This window comes from Heloderma suspectum, chromosome 10 (assembly GCF_057233095.1).
Source record: "Heloderma suspectum isolate Gila_16-S chromosome 10, 16-S_ref, whole genome shotgun sequence".
Lineage (NCBI taxonomy): Eukaryota > Metazoa > Chordata > Lepidosauria > Squamata > Helodermatidae > Heloderma > Heloderma suspectum.
Window position 1 is genome coordinate 26,634,922 of NC_139467.1, and position 13,064 is coordinate 26,647,985.

The window sequence follows — 13,064 nt, forward strand, 5'->3', positions numbered from 1 at the left end:
TTTTGCAAATGTGTATATTCTCATGTGTGAAATGCACATTTTGTGAAGGTGCATATTTGTGTGTGTGTGCAAAAATGTGTGTTTTTTTAAAAAATGTGCATTTCCGCACATATGCAAATATGTACTTTCAGAAAATGCACATGTTCACACTTACACAAATATGCACATTCACAAAATGCACATTTTTGCATTTGCAAAAATTTGCATTTTTGCAATTTCTATTTTATTTCTCAAAAAACAGCGACTGAGAAGCTCAAAGATCCCATGGGGGTGAGTGCAGGCCATTTGCTGAGCATGGGCAAGGGGCAAGCAGGGGCAGAGGCTCAGTGAGAGGGGCTTGGGGGTACAGGCAGGGGTGGTTCCATCAGATTCCTTGAGTGAATTGGGCGCCCACACCAGCCCTACCCTAAAATATATGGGAACTTAACTTGGGGCAGAAAAATCTTTCCTTATGTAAGGTTTTATGAGGTCACGTGAACAAATAGCATAAAGTTGCAAACTCCCCACTGAGCACCAAGGTGTTTCGGATGCGACACTGCCAATTTTAGTTTACTGTGGATGAGAACACAGCAGGCTTGTGGCATCTTTGTAATCCCACTGTTATTTACAAATATACACGTATAGGCAAACACTGGAGGCAAACACAACACATGCCAGCAGATCTGTCATCCAATGTCAGAGCCTCAGAGGTGCACGCCAAATGAGCTGACTCACTGGGGGAGAGACCACAGCTCCATGGCAGAGCACATCCTTTACATACAGAAAATATCAAGTTCAGAGATAGGAATGTATGGATTTTGTCAAAATACATTCCATCTGCATTTTGCAGATTATCCAGTGTTGCCTGCTCATTGACAGAATCAGATTTTTTCCATTTCCTAAAATTGCACAAATTCGCATTAGCAAATAATTCACGAATCCTCCCAAAGATCCCCCCCCAGCATTTGTAATTGCCACGTGCTCTGTGTGAAAGGGGGAAATTGCACAAATCAAGCAATAATCAAATGGGAAATTTGCACAACTTTCCTCCATAGGCTAAAATGGGGCTGATTCAGTCTACAGGGAAATTAGACTGGGAAAAATCAAACTGGGAAATTTGTGCAAATTGAATGCAAATGCACCTCCAACAATTTGTGAACATCTTCAGTGGGTATTTGCTTGTGCTGTAGATTGTGTTCAGGGCTTTGAACAGGGCATTCTTGTCTATTTTGTGAGCAAAATGGAAATTTTCATACATCCCTAGGACAGGTCTAAGTAGGGATGTACGGATTCCCCACCATCCGTTCTGGTGGGGAATCTGCCTGGGTGTGGAGGTGATCCATCCCTCCCCCCCCCAGAATCCTCTGGAGTGGCTCCTCTCCATGAGGATTCCACGGAGCTGCCCAGCTTGAGGACCACTTACCTGCTAGACACATCCTGTTCTCCTCTGCGCCGATGACCATTTAAAAAATAAATAAATAAATTTAGAGCCGTGAATCTTGAGTATAAGTCTATGTGTCCATAGACTTATGCACAACATTCACAGCTCTATTTTGCATATAAGTCTATGGGCACATCCTGCTGATCGTCATTTTTTTAAAAAATGGCGATTGGCGCAGAGGCGAATGGGACGGGTCCAGGAGCAAGCAGCCAGAGCTGTTCTGTGTGGAATCCTCCTAGAGCAAAAGTAAGTGGGGCTGATCCACTGTGGATTCCGGAGGCCAGATTCCAAAGAGTCAGACCTCTTTTGAATCTGCAGCAGATTTCTCTAACATCCCTAGGACTAAGTACAGGTGAAAGCTGGTGGCAGATGAGCCAAGGGGCATTTGTTTGCTCAACACCAAGACTGGCTTAGAACAGGGGTGCTGAACGTCTTTCAGCTCGAGGGCCAAATTCCTGATCTGCACCTCTTGGACTAAAATGCAGGTATCCTTTGAATTTTGAACGTCTCCAAATCTTGTGATGTAGTTTCTGGCTCACAGATAAATGGAACTGCACATAGAAAATGATGATATACATGTAGAAATGCATTCTTTGAGACAAAATATGTTTAGAAATGCACAACTGTAAAAAAAAAATGTCCCCAAATGCATCCAAAATACATATTTAAATATGAATTTTAATGGTTTCTTTTAATGCAGATTAGTGCAGAAACTGGGCAGATTTATGAATGAACACTTGTGAAACTGACAAGGACCAGAAGTAGGCTGATCCATCCATCCCTATCTCACACCAACCAATTAAGCAACAGCAACGTTTCCTGGAATAGGAAAGAACATGGATGTTTTCATGTTCCTAAGTGTCCCTGATGTAATGAGTGGGTTAGGCCAGTGCAAGAAATGGTCCTTGCTGTCTCTTGCTGTTTTCCGTTTCATCTGCCTCTTCCATCTGTTTGACATTCTTCTTCCTGTGCTCTATGCACATTTTCCCTGACTCCTGACCCCCCACATTCTCTTCTAACATTGTATCTGCCTGTCTCATGCAATCATCACTCATCTTTAAATATATATTTTTTTCTTAATGAACCTTCTGGTTTTTCATTTCATCACATTTTTATCCCATAATGTAGTGAGGTGCTTTTGCAAATTCAATTTTGATGCATCCCAGTGTTCATGGCAGGACTAAGTGAAATGTGGTTGGTTACTGGGCGGCTTTTACAGAGATTAAAGATGGGACCATTGCCACAAATATCAATAGGTCTGCAGGTTTTTGGCAAGCTTTAGTGGCATGTCAAAATGTCATGATTAACAATGGGAAGAATATGAAATACTGGAGAGAGATAGTGATGTGGTGTTTTGCTTAAGAACATGAGTTATGAGCTGGAACTCTTCAATTCAAATGTAAGTTGCTACTAGCAGTAAAGTCACTGAATTCACAATAAGCTATTATTGTTGGTGAGTGTGGCATAGGAATGGATGAATTGGTCTCTTTTGTTTAATTTAATGTTCACATTTTTTTAAAGCACAAGTTCATTCTGGAATTAAAAAGAAAAGAAAAGTCCATACTGAAATTCCTAAGTATTTCTCTGTGTGTTTTTGTTGGCACTTTCCCCTAATATATGCTAACCATTCTTTGCAAGGATTTTTTCTGACCATATGCCTTTGTCTATGACATTTCCCCTAGTGTATGGGGGGCTTGCATGCATTAAAAAAAAAAAATCAGAGAACCTCACTGCATCATTCTGAGAAACGTAAAAAAGAAAAAGAAAAAAGGAAAGATAATTGCATTCTGATTCAAGTATTAGTTCAGGAAGTGCAAATTAGGTTGGTTGTATTAAAATGTGAATCAAGAAAATTCCATTCCCAGCCAGTGTGGTGTAGTGGACTGAGTGTTGGACAGAAACTCAGGAGATGTGGGTTCCACTCCCCAGTCAGCCACAAAGCTTACTGGGTGACTGGCCCAGTCACTGACTCCCAGACTAACCTAGGTTGGGTTGTCGTGAGTATAAAATGGAGAGGAGGAGAATCATGTAAGCCAACTTGGGTTTCTTGCAAGAGGAAAAAGGCAGGATAGAAATGTAATAAATATATAGTATATCCCTAGTGTGGAGCATCTGTTATGCTATGCCCTACTAGTTGGGGTGTATGAAATCCCACTTACCTGCATCCATGGGGGTTCTGCCGGGGGGTGGGAGGTGATCTGTTCCTCCCCCCAGAATATTCGCCAGTGGGGTAGGCAATCCGTTCTTCCCCCCCCAGAATCCTCCCCGTCCGGCTCTGCTCCACAGCAAGTCCACAGAGCCACCGGCTGGGGCCACCAACAGCCAGGCTTCCGTCCGCTGTTGGGCTGTGGATAGGGATGGACGAAAGTCACTTACCTGTCCTCGAAGCTTGTTCGCGGTGGGGGGGAGGCGCTTCGCTGCTCCCCCCGCGAAGTTCAGGCTGGGGGGGATGGCTTCCCGCCTCGCCCGGCCGAAATTCAGGCCGGGGGGGAGGCTTCCCGCCTCGCCGAGACGAAATTCAGGCCAGGGAGGAGGCGCCTCGCTTCGCCCGGCCGCGAACTAAAAAGATTTTTTTTAAAAAAAAACGCCCCCGTGATAGGCTACGTGACGATTAACGTAGCCTATCATGGCTAGATCTGCAAAGTCAGCCATGATAGGCTACGTTAATCGTCACGTAGCCTATCACGGGTGACTTAAAAAAAAAAAAAGCGCGTACGCAAATGGCGGCCCCCATAGGGAGCCGCCATTCACGTTCCTTATTTGGTCGCTGTAGTCTACGTAAAGATTTACATAGACTACAGTGACCAAAAAAGGAACGGGGCATTTTTGTTTTTTTTTCTTTGATTGGAATGGCGGCTGCCGCTCCTGCCCCGGGCAAACACCCGCCGAACCGCCGGCCGGACCCGCCTCCGGGAGGGACATTCGGCAAAGGTAAGTCCCGTCCCGGGGGGATGCGGGGGGCGGGTGGCGCTCGGCCCCCCGAAGTTTCGGGGAGAAATTCTCCACCAACCTTAGCTGCGGACACAAATGGTGTGCCTGTAGGGGATGCCATTTGCGTCCCTGCTTTGCCAGAATAGGCTACTAGGGATATACGAAAGTCACTTACCTTTTCACGGATTCTGTTCATGGGGGGGGGAGGCGCTCCGTCCCTCCCCCTGGAATCCTCGACAGGGGGGAGGTGATCTGGTCCTCCCCCCCGGAATCCCCCACGGCCGGCTCTGGGCCGCCCACAATCGGATTTCCAGCTGCGGATGGGCTGCTGCGGACACAACGTAGCGGCCGCCATTTGTGTCCACCCAGGAAACCGTGATAGGCTACGTATGAATTTACGTAGCCTATCACAGCTAACCAAACAAAAAACAAACAAAAAACCCCACCGTACGCAAATGGTGGCGGCTACTGCGGCCGCCATTTGCGTTCCCTATTTTTTGCCGATTTATCTTACGTAAATATTTACGTAAGATAAAACGGCGGGAAAAAAGGGAACACAAATAGCGTAGTGGGCACTATTTGCGTCCCTTTATTTTTCGCCATTCTAGCCTATGTAAATATTTATGTAGGCTAGAACGGCGAAAAATAAAGGGATGCAAATAGCGCCAGTACGCTATTTGCGTTCCTTTTTTTTTCACCGTTTTATCTTACGTAAATATTTACGTAAGATAAATTGGCAAAAAATAGGGAACGCAAATGGCAGCCGCCGTAGCCACCACCATTTGCATATGCTGGGGGGGGGGGGTTGTTTGGTTAGCTGTGATAGGCTACGTAAATTCTTATGTAGCCTCTCATGTAGGGATGTCAGAGAATTCCTCCACAGATCTCAGAAAGGCCAAATGCCAGCGCATTCGGGGGCCCGAAATCGGTTGTAGAATGGTCTGCCACGCCCCCCCCCGGGATGAGACTTACCTGGGGCGGATCTTCCTGGCAGCAGCAGCTCCAGTGGCGGCTCCGGCGGCGGTGCAGCGGCGGTGCAGCGGCGGTGCAGCGGCGGCGGCGGCCGGTCTTCCAACCAGCTGCTGCCGCCACCATTTCCTCTTAAAAAAAAAAAAGACATGATAGGCTACGTAAATGTTTACGTTGCCTATCACAGCTGACTTAAAAAAAAAAACAGCAACGCTCGTACGCAAATGGCAGCGGCCACGTCTGCTGCCATTTGCGTTCCTTATTTTGGCACGTCTTAGTCTACGTCAAGATTTACGTAGACTGAGACGGCAAAAATAAGGCGAACGCAAATCTTGTTGCGCGTTGTTGTTTTTTTAAGTCAGCCGTTAAGTCAGCCGTTTTTTAAGTCAGCCGTTTTTTTTAAGTCATCCGTTAAGTCAGCTGTTTTTTAAGTCAGCCGTTTTTAACATAAAGATTAATGTAGCCTATCACGGCTGACTGCAGGGACGCAAGTTGCGTCCCTGCTAGCCAGCGGCCGGATGTCTGGCTGCTGGCGGAGCCGGCCGGCGGTTCCGCAGAATCCCTGCGGAGCACAGCCGGCCGGCCAGGATTCTGGGGGGGGGCAAGGAATGGAGTACCACCCCCCCATCCAGGATTCTGGGGGGAGGGATGGAGTGTCTCCCCCCCACCATCAACATAATCCACAAAAGGTGACTTTCATACATACCTACTGTCATGGCCCCAAGGATGGTAATGGCGGTGGCAACAGCTTGGCCGCGGCCGGCCAGTAGACCAGCCACCGCCGCTGCTTCCTCCGGCGGAACAGCTGCCTCCGAATCCACCTCATCCGCCCCAGGTAAGTGCCATCCCGGGGGGATTCCGCGGGGGGCAGGGGGGAGGGGGCCATTCTGCCACAGATTCCAGGGGATCCCTCACTGGAATCCGTGGCGGAATTCTCTGCCATCCCTATAGGCTACGTAAGTATTTACGTAGCCTATCATGAAAAGAGTAGCAAAGCAAATGGCATAGCAGATGCCATTTGCATCCCTGCTCTTTGCCGTGATAGGCTATGTAAATATTTGCATAGCCTATCATGGCTAAAGTGGGGACGCAAATGGCGTCTGCCATGCAGGACCCCATTCGTGGCCGCAGACCGGACAGCAGACAGCAGCAGCTGGATCCGGACCTGCCAGAGACAGGTAGGAGCCGGTCCACCAAGACTTTGCAGGGTGGTGGGGGGGATTGCTCCGTTCTGCCACGGACTTCGGGGGGTAGAATTCACTGGAATTTGGCCTCACTGGAGTCCATGGCTGAATTCTCCTCTATCCCTACCTACTAAGTGTCACCAGCTTCCAGGACTAGATCAGGGATAGGGATGTTATGGAAATCAGGGAAGTGGGTGGAGTCTGGTGGACATCCTCCCTCTCAGTCTGCTAGATATCAGTCCTCAGACCCCTGTGCTTGCCTGCGAGACACCATTTTGCAAAAAACTATGGGTAAGCTTTTTATGTAAATCACTATTTTATGCAAAATGGTGAACATAAATAGGCCATTTAGGAAAATTGCAGGTTCGTAGGTAGGGGTGGACGAAAGTCACTTACTTTTTCTCGCAGCTTGTTCGCGGTGGGGGGGAGCGCTTCGCTGCTCCCCCCGCGAAGTTCAGGCCGGGGGGGGAGGCTTCCCGCCTCGCCCGGCCGAAATTCAGGCCGGGGGGGAGGCTTCCCGCCTCGTCCAGCCGAAATTCAGGCCGGGGAGGAGGCTTCCCGCCTCGCCCGGCCGCGAACACGAAAGTAAAAAAAAAAGAAAAAAAAGTCCCCTGATAGGCTACGTGACGATTAACGTGACGCAAATAGCGTTGCCCTTATTTTCGCCGTAGTCTACGTAAACATTGACGTAGACTACAGCGACCAAATAGGGAACGGGAATGGCGGCTCCCTATGCGGGCCGCCATTCGCGTACGCGCTTTTTTTTTTTAAAGTCACCCGTGATAGGCTACGTGACGATTCACGTAACCTATCACGGCTGACTTTCCAGATCTAGCCATTTCCAGTAAAAAAAAAAGTGGTAGGCTACGTAAAGATTTATGTAGCCTATCACGGCTAGATTTTTAAAAAATACCGTGATAGGCTACATAAATGTTTATGCAGCCTATCACGGCTGAGTAAAAAAAACAACAAGGCGCGTACGCAAATGGCGGCGCCCATGGGTGCCGCCATTTGTGTACGCGCGGTTTTTTTTTTTACTCAGCTGTGATAGGCTATGTAAACATTTACGTAGCCTATCACTGCTGACTGCAGGGACGCAAACGGTGGTGGCTACGGCCACCGCCATTTGCAGACCCGGCTGGCCAGGATTCGTGGCAGGAGGGATGGGGCGCCTCTCCCCCGGCCAGAATTTTGGGGGGGAGGGACGGAGTGCCTCCCCCCGGCCAGAATTTCAGGGGGAGGGATGGAGCACCTCCCCGCCACCGTGAATCAAGTTCATCATAAGCTAAGTGACTTTCGTACATCCCTAGAGTTAACTTCAGCTCAGACCATTTTCTTGCCAGTGAAATATTATCAGGTTCTGAACTGACCCTGCCTATACATGAAGGACATTGGGCCTTCCTGGACAGGAAGGGTTAGAAGAAGCTTCCTGTTTGAGCTGGGACCTTTTCTAAGCAACGATGTCCTACAGATTCTGTTATGTTTCTGTAGGGATGGCGGAGAATTTCTCCCCGAATCTTCAGGGGGCCGAGCACCAACACATTCGGCCCCCCGAAATCAGCGGTGAAATTCTCCGCCACCCCCCCCGGGATGGGACTTACTGTAGCCGAATGTCCCTCCCGGCGCCGGGTCCTGGCGGCAGTTCGGCGGGCTTTAGGTGGGGGCGGGGGCGGCAGCCGGTCTTTCGACCGGCTGCTGCCGCCGCCATTACAACTGAAGTAAAAAAAAAAGTGATAGGCTACGTAACGATTAATGTAGCCTATCATGGCTAGATCTCCAAAGTCAGCTGTGATAGGCTACGTTAAATCATTACGCAGCCTATCACGGGTGACTTTGAAAAAAAAAAAGCGCGTACGGAAATGGCGGCCCCTATGGGGCACCGCCATTTGTGTTCCTGATTTGGTCCCTGTAGTCTACATAAAGATTTACGTAGACTACAGGGACCAAATAAGGAACGCAAATGGCGGCGCCCCATGGGGGCCGCCATTTGCGTATGCGCTTTTTTTTTTTTCAAAGTCACCCGTGATAGGCTACGTGACGATTTACATAGCCTATCACGGCTGACTTTGGAAATCTAGCAGTGATAGGCTACATAAATCGTCACGTAGCCTATCACGGGGTCTTTTTGTTTGTTTGTTTGTTTCGCAGCCGGGGAGATGGGGTGCTTCTCCCCGGCCTGAATTTCAGCCGGGCGAGGCGGGGCACCTCCCCCCCCCCGGCCTGAATTTCGGCCGGGCGAGGCGGGACGCCTCCCCCCCCTCGCCTGAACTTCAGGGGGAGAAGCGAAGCACCTCCCCCCCACCGCGAAGCCAAGCTGCGAAAAGGTAAGTGACTTTCGTACATCCCTATGTTTCTGTGGATCCCTCAGCTCTGAGTTTCTGGCTTAAGCCTGACACTAAGGCACTGGACTTGGTCTTTGCGGTTCCATTTCGAACCCCGGACTCCATCTTGGAATACATTGCTCCTAAAGTCAGCTGCTAAGACTTATTATCCTCAGTTGGCTGCAATGTCCACAAGTACTCCCTGCCCCCTTGGATGACCCCTCCAAGGAGAAAAACATCAAATCTTTTCCAACTGATGGAGATGAGGTGGTGCTTCCACCATAGTCACCTAAACTGTTAAGATTAAAAAGGTCTCTCACATGGTTTTACAACACCCAGAGACACCTGAACAACATACACAGGATAATTGTTAGTTCAAAATGGAGCTCTAGAAATGTCTTTGCTGTTGGGAAATGGGAGCTAATGAGGGGTAAATATTCTGCCACTGTCCTGGTCAGGAAAGCAGATTTCTTCAGAGCACAGATAATTAGCAAATCTTGATCTGGAATTCCTGCCTCCTCTACCTAGGATCTTGGTTCCCAATTAGCTCTTCCTTTGTTCTTGCAGACTGTTTCATGACAGTGTATATGATAATTGGGTCCAAGATCCTCAGAATCCCATCTATAATTATGATGTGCCATTAACTCCTGCCACAGGGGGGGACCTAATGCAGCCCTGTAAATAAGTCCACAGAAGTTACTAGTAAAAAAAAACCCAACAACAACAACATCTAGCCTACAAGGGGCCTGCAGGAAAGGGACAGATAACTCTGTCTCTCTGCAGCAGCCCATTGCATTCCTAAGATGAGCACAAATCAGGGACCGTGTGCTCACTTCTAGCTCTGCCATTCCATTGACATTGTTCAGACAACACAAGGGTTGGCTTGTGGTTGGGCTAGTTAACAAACACCCCAGCAACCCCAGAACAGGCTTCTAGGAGGTTTTTTAACCACTGTCAAGTGCCAAGCCTCTGGTTGTCTTTTTGGTCACAGAATGAAGACAATCTCTCAGTAAATAGCTTTTATTATGCAAGCGAAAGCCAGATCAGCCACGCTTCAGATTATGGACGTAATATACCCATATAGCAACACAGAGCTAAGTTCTTCATCAGCTTTGCAGAATACTAATTAGACTGCTAGAAGATACTTTTGTTGAATACACTATGATAGGACATTGCAACAAAACTGGTGCCAGCCGGCAGTATGAGAGCTGAGTAGCTTTTCCAGTCCCACCCTCAGGGAGGGTCTTCTCATAGGGACCTCTTTTGAGCGGCCAACCTTTTAGAACACCTCACATCCCAAAGTTGCTCCCCCTCCTCCCCCGACATCTGATTCTTGGGTCCCTCGCTCCCAACTCCTCCCTCACCAAAGATCTTGCATTCCCATGGATGGAGAGGTCTCTGGCTGGCTTTGATCCAACTGATTAGCTGATATTTGGAAAGACTCTTCTCTGCCACTTTTACTGTGCCCTGTCTCCTGCAACCTTCGCATTTCCACCATCCCTCCCCCCTTTTCCTCATCTGACTCTAAATCTGTCTCCATGTCTTCTTAGGGTGTTTGCGCAAATATGTTGTGCCCAGTCCTTACAACCACCTACCCTTGCCAAGTTCAGACATCACAACAAGCTGTGCCCGGTAAGAGTAATGATGTAAATCAGCACATCACTAGCATACGTAAAGTGGTCAATCAGAGTTTATTAACCACCCTTGTGTCCTGTGAACCAGCCCATTCATTCACCTGCATGCTATTTCATGCACTTGCTTGCAAACAATTCCTTCACACATACAGCTTAAATAGAAGGCTGACCTAATGGCCTGGATTCAAACAGCCATTTTTAGACATGCCTGGTGGTATTTTTGGCCTTTTATTTTCTGATGAACAGTAGAATTCCCATGCCATATCACAAACATATCTAAGTTCATAAAAAGACCCATATAACTGAAACCACCAACATGGTTGCAGTATCATCTCCATCTCCATCTCTCTCTCTCTCTCTCTCTCCCCCCCCCTCCACACACACACACTTCAGCTTCACTGAATGAGCAAAGGGCTGGATGCACCTGATCTCATCTGATCTTGGAAGCTAAGCAGGGTCAGCCCTGGGTAGTACTTGGATGGGAGACTGCCTGGGAATCAGGCTTCCTGCATTGAGCAGGGGGTTGGACTTGATGGTCTTGTAGGCCTCTTCTAACCCTATGGTTCTATGATTCTATGAAATGCTACTACCATGGTGAGAAGGAACAGCACCACTCCCTGGAGCCCAAGCACTCTTTTCGACAACCTGTTCCTAGGGATGGGTGAATCAGCAAAAACTCAAGCTTAGAAAAGTTCTCCAAATTCCATCTCCAGTTCATTCCGACTTGCAAATATTGCAATTATTATTATTATTATTATTATTATTATTATTATTATTATTATTATTTTCACATGAAAATCCATGTGTATTTTCATGCATATTTTTCAAAATGTATGCATCAGTTGTGGGCACCTTTGAAATGTATGCATTGTCCTCCCATTGATTAAAGTGTATTTGTGCACATTTTTCTAAAGTATCCATCTTCCCATGCACATTTTTGGAACATTATGCATATTGTTGAATACATTTTTGGGAGGACTGTGAATCACATCACAAGCTCAGAAATGGATGGACTTCCATTGCAGGCTGTGTCTGAGTCTGTGTTAGATCTGGAAGGCGCAAACTGGGTAAATCCTGCTCAAAACCAAACTGAAATGAACTTCTCATACATCCCTACCTCTTCCCAAGTCACATTTTGACTCCAAGCAACACAAAGAAAATCTCACGTTCTTCTTAAATCAACAGCTGCATTGCTTCTGACTCCGATGTTGAGCTAATCTTCTTCAGGTGCTTTCCAATCTCATGTCCAATCTGTCATGGCAAAGGAGGGGGGGAGAGTCATTGTGTTGTTTTCTAGTGCCATAATTCATTTATTCGTGTTAGCTGTCAAGATATTTGTTTATTTCTTCACCCCAATGCTGGAGGAAAGACATGACAGCCAAGATAAGGATAAGTTAAAGCCACAATTTTATTGATTTACAAGGATTTCTATGTGCTCAACACTCCTACTTATTAACCTAGCAATACACAGCCTGTGTGACCAGGGCTGGGGAACATGTGACCCCCCCAGATGTCTTTGGACTACAACTCCCATCACCTATGATCATTGGCGATTCTGGCTGCCACTGTTGGGAGGTGCCATTCCGGGAGAACCAGCTATTTTTGAGCTCACCTAAATCCTGTGAAAATCACCTCAATGCTCATTTCAGCTTGATCCCACTTTTGTTTTTTTACTCATTTTTCAGCTTGTTTGAATGGGAAAGTGTACATTTCTGTGCATATTGTTCAAAGGTACACACCTTTCCCACATTGACTGGAAACTTTTTTCTTTTTTTTTTAAATATGTGCATTATAAAGTGCACATTAAAAAAAGATACACATCTTTTGAAGACATTTTGCAAACATTTCTTGAAATAAAAGTGCTTCTGTTCACATTCACAATCAGGTTTGTAAATGGCTTATTCACAATCCTGAAAGGGAATGCGTATTCGCAAAAATGCACATTTTGGTGCATATGCAAATATGCACATTTTTGCGACCGCCATTTTATTTTTCAAAAAATGGTGACTGTGAAGCTTGATGAGGCTGCTGGGGAGACTGCGGGCCACTCACCGAGTGCAGGAGGGTCTCGAGCATGGTCTGGGGACCGGAGAGTGGGGGCAGGGGCTGGGTGGTTGCCTGGAGAACCTAGACAGGGGTGGGTTTGCGCATCCCTATTCCCCAGTACTTGGGATTCAGTGGTACACTGCTTCTGAACATGGAGGTTCAACATGGCCATTGTAATAACCTCTTGTAGCCCAGGTTCAGCAAGCTGGACACCATCATAATAACTAGAGCTCTGCACTAATGACCTCATGAAATTCACAACCCTATTTGTTGGCAGAGAAATGGGGGGATTTCATCCAATTTTGCCAGGGGGAGTAGAAACTCTCAAGAATTTCTCACATGTAGGGCTCACCGTTTGCAGGGGGTTGTGGCACAGCTCCTCTCTTTTTCCTTTTTAGCAAGAGTTGGGGGAGGGAGTCATGCTGCCACTATGAGTGGCAACAGGGGCAATAGCGTTGGCAGACTCCCCCGCCCTGCCATTTCTGCAACACATCCTCCACAATGGAGGTGTGAGAGAGGCACTGTTATGCGTGCTTTAGGGAAGTGGGGGGAGCTGGTG